Source organism: Austrofundulus limnaeus, unplaced genomic scaffold (assembly GCF_001266775.1).
Source record: "Austrofundulus limnaeus strain Quisiro unplaced genomic scaffold, Austrofundulus_limnaeus-1.0 Scaffold75, whole genome shotgun sequence".
Taxonomy (NCBI): domain Eukaryota; kingdom Metazoa; phylum Chordata; class Actinopteri; order Cyprinodontiformes; family Rivulidae; genus Austrofundulus; species Austrofundulus limnaeus.
The window spans coordinates 93673-98200 of record NW_013952477.1 but is presented as its reverse complement, the minus strand read 5'-3'; the positions used below and the strand labels follow the sequence as shown (position 1 = coordinate 98200).

General features: G+C 40.8%; 1 protein-coding gene across 4 annotated transcripts in view; it reads left to right on the top strand.

The window, feature by feature from the left end:
- Positions 1-4528, top strand: part of LOC106519286 (synaptotagmin-2) — a 90326-nt gene that overhangs the window by 46613 nt on the left and 39185 nt on the right. For 3 of the 4 annotated variants that reach the window (XM_014010877.1, XM_014010876.1, XM_014010880.1), the window contains one exon: positions 558-625. The exons of the other annotated variant lie outside the window; for it this stretch is intronic. The gene's annotated coding sequence lies outside the window, so the exon portion shown is untranslated. The remainder of the gene's footprint in view (positions 1-557; positions 626-4528) is intronic. 4 annotated transcript variants of the gene reach the window in all.

Sequence of the window (4528 nt, the reverse complement as noted above, 5' to 3'; positions counted from 1 at the left end):
GGGGGGTCCACTTGTTTATGCAACGAAGTTACCAGTATGATATTTATCTACTTTACAAAGTAAAATAAAAATTTGCCAATTTCTATTTTGCATCAGTAAAATGGAATTTGTCAGCAGACAGCTGTTTCTTTTAAATGCTGGAATATGAATCAGTAGTTATCATTTCAGGGGGTTTTGTGTTTTAATATACTGCTGCTAATTTTTTCCACTTCTGTGTTTTCTAACAGTCATTAGAGTGCGATGACAGTAATATCAGTGAATTAATTCAATAATTGCTGAGCAGTGGTGTGCGGCTGATAGCTGTCAGTGATAATTTATTTGTCTTTTAGTTTCCTGAAACAAAAACCGATGCAGGCATCAGCTCCTGTTGGGACAAGAAGACAGTTATCGATGTTCACGTATCCGAGGAAGATCAGGCTCTTCAGATTAGTTAGAAAAAGAAAGATTATCTATTTTTTGTTTAATACAATTTGCAATAAATATAGGTTTACTGAAGAATACCTTTAYTTTTAATTTTGAATCTATCTCTCTGAGTTCACGTTATTTTTCTTCTGCAGAATTCYGGACTGACAACACTCTCACTGTGATTACTTCCAGCTACTTCTCTCAAGCCAAGATTTTGGCGGTAAGTATCCAACAAGCAGATTCTGTGTGCTCGACTGCAGGAGTTGGGAGATTTCGCTCCAGAGTCATTGCTATGACTATCCTTTAAAAAAAAACAACAACAACAAATAAGTAGGAACAGATCACTGCACATTGTTGAACGCCCCCATCCTCTGCGGCCCCCACTTTCAGAAATCCTGCCTGTATGTTTGCCCTCACTGTCCTCTGAAGGCATGGCCCAGTTGGCAGACTGTCCATGGCTGGATGCTTTCTGAAACCGTCCAACAATATAACACTCTGATGAGCCGTGGGGTGAAACATGAGCTGACCTGAAAGCGAATAAGCCTCTTGATTATCATTTTTTAAAAAATGAGTTCTTATGGAAGAGTGAAGTTTTCATATTTCACACCGAATTATTTCCGAGCATRTTGGGAGGGGACTAAACAGTAGTTTGCAAAGAGCAAATCAGACTAATGAGGCTGAATAGGCAAAAAGGATTGGAGTCACATGTTTTGGATGCCACTAGATGTCAGCATGAAACATGTGTTGGGTTTTTCCCATCTGTTCTTGAAAGAGCTCAGCGTGTGCCAGGAAGGAGGGAGCCAACCGCATTGAGAGTCGAGCAGGATAGGCGTGGTGAGAATGAAGGTGCAACCCGCTGCGAACGAGCATGATTTACTGTTGACTTTGCTCTTTGTGCGCCCGTCTCAAGCATACCCTTCCCTCTCCGTACACACTCCAGCACTCAGCTGATTAATCGGAGTCATTTCCACGAGTGAAGTAAGCTTGAGTCCTGCAGGGGCTGCAGAAAGCTAATAAAACCCAGCGGGAAACAGCAGCGCCTCGTGAAGAAAACATTACGGTCTGCTGCTTTTATGCTGTTTTTATTCGCCTCACTTTGCCCTCAGAGAGCCTCATTCTTAATAACACTGGTTAGGTCAAAATCTACTAGAGGAGATGAGGGAGTGATGGTAAACAATATGATGGTTAAAAATGCCACACGATTGACTAGATTTTACTAAATATAAAGTTGTAAGATTAAAATTCAGACTATGGCGAATGTGTGTTTTACCACATTTGTGTAATGTTTCTTGGTGGTTACTGGACAGATAGCAAGACTTGTTGTAGATTAAATGATTATTTGACACAGACTAACTGATATCTGCTGTTTCATTCCAGGTGTAAAATAAACTTAGGGTGTATTCAGACCTGACATATTTAGTTCACTTTAAATGGACCAGAGTGTGTTTCCCTTGTTGGTCCAGACCTTTTATGCAGGTGTGATACACTCATGCGAACCCTGGTGCAAAACAAACAACCAGACTGAGAACCATTTTTAAAGTGGTCTCAGTCCGCTTCCAAACAGATTCCGGTGCGGTTTCACTTCTGGTGTGACTACAGACCGGCCTCGAACTCATCCAACTACAGGAAACATGCACCTTTTTGGACTTCACGAGTCACCATTGTTAAGCATCATGGTAAAAACTAGATACCGCATAACGGTAACATAATGACCCCGCATGCAGAAATGCACCAGAACTCAGAAGTCTTTATTCCTAATGAATGTCACGCTACTAGGTGCAACCCGAAATTGTAGTGGTTTGGGTGGGGGTCTTTTTTATGTTTGTTTGGTTTTGTTTTTGAGGCGGGGGGCATTGTTGAACTGATGGATAGCCCCTCATCTGAGCTAAACAACCAAAGAAAATTTAAAGCTCCTATATTTAATAGTTTTGAGCTATAACCATTTTTGTATGTCCAGATACCCCTTTTTCAGATAAATTGGGGGTCCGTGGGGGCACTGATTGGTGGGCCTGATGGATAGCCCTTCATCAGAGCTAAACAACAAAAGAAATCTGAAGCTCCTATATTTAATAGTTTCTGAGTTATAAGCATTTTTGTATGTCCAGACACCCCCTCTTTGAAAGGAGCCCCCTCCTCAAATATGGGGTCTATCGTAAAACCATTGGCTGGCGCAGTGTAGGTCAGACTCATCTACAGTCCTGCCAAATTTAATGGTGATTGGTGCAGCCGTTTTTGTGCTACGGTTGACCAAAAATCACTGAAAAAAAATACAGTACAAAAACAATGACTCCTGCTTACGCTTCGCGTGCGGGGGTCAGAATTAGCCCTTCAGTGTTGCTAACGCTAACACTGCGCTACAAACAATGAGCCATTGTGGGTCAGGACACACAGAGCATCTCATCTTCTTCGGGTTGCAGCATGCATTTGCCAACGCCGTCCCAAAATTAAAAGTATATCGTTATGACACCTCCTTTGAATGAGCTGCTCTTGAAATAAATTCTCAATGGTTTTGGAATTGTATTTACAGCACCATCATTTTCCGAGTCTGTGCTCTGTCCCACCCCAGTTATTTCTGTCCAATGGGATAAATAATTGTCACCTGTGTGGCTTTATTTATAAATTATAGTCCACTTGCAAAAAAGCACAATGTAATGTGGTCCGGACCAAACAAGAGGACCAAAGGACTTTCCTGGTGTGAATACACCCTTAGACTAAGCTATAGTCCAGAATAAACCAAGATGACTTCTTGAATGAGGATGAAAACTAATCTAGCTTGATATTTAAATTAGGCTTCTAGGAGGAATATTTACTTCCACATTTTTTKTTCTTTTGCTGTCAAAAAGCAAAAGGCACATGATCAAGTTTTTGGTAGTTGTGTCCCAATAATGGTATCAGTTTTAGTCCCCATACCAGCATTTTTTCACAATGACTCAGTTGGTGTTGCCTCTCAGCAAGAAGGTTGCTGGATCAAATCCCAACCTGGGACCTTTCTGAGTAGAATTTGCATGTCCTCTTTGTGTCTGCACGAGTTTTCTCGAAGCCCTCTGGTGTGAGTGAATTAGTGAATGGTTGTTTGTCTCTATGTGACCCTGTGATGGTCTTGTCACCTGTTGAGGCTGAAGCCCTCACATAGAGACTGCTGGATATGGGCACCAGTGTCCCCCGTAACTCTGAAAGGAAGAAGCAGGGAAAGATAATGGATAAATGTATTAGACTGGATATTTGATTTGATCCAGTCAGAGGAGCTGTATGCGTATAAGGAATGAGAGCCACCTTGTTTTAAATCAAAGAAATGTGTCTTAAAGGTTATTGTGTAATRTTTAAGTTCTAACTCATTATAGGTACTCTGTATTGGTGAGTACCCAAACTGAAGTATTCACACTTGTACTAGCTTGGAGAAAAACTGGTATCGGGACACCCTTATTTTTTTTCTGTGTGTGTGTTGACGTATTTTATTAAAACTCTCAGAAAGTAATCACTGGATGCACATCTTCAACTAACTGACTATTGGAATCAACTCAATTCAAGATGGCTGCCACAGCTTATCAAATTTAGAAAACACAAAAGAATGGCTCATTTGACTCAGTCACTGTTGTTGCTGTTATGTAGGACTGAAACTGACAATTAAAAATAAAAGCAGAAATATATAAATGGCTGGATAAATAAGTAAATACACAAAGGCAAGGAGAAAAAACACTTACCTGTGCCTTTGTTTTAAGCTAAACTTAAARCTAAAATAGGGCAGCACAAGCATGCCCAATCAATCTGCACATGGATCCTGCTCCWTCCTGTCTGTTGACCAATAACAGAGAATCTAACCCAAGAAGGACCACCCACCTTATTTACATAATAAAGCAGAAACGCATACAAAGTAAAAATCAGGAGACAGAAAAATGTAAAAACAACCCATGCGAAAAAAACATACATACATACATACATACATACATACTGCTTTCCTTTTTTTAAAGCAGCAGATTGGTTTCACAGAATCTCCTCATTATGTCTAAAGCAGAGACTCTTAACCCATTGGACGTGGCCCATTTGTGGGCCGTGAGCGCCACCTTGAGGCCTCAAAAGAACAACAGTTTTTAACTTTGGGCCGCAGAGGGCCGTGGGACCGCAT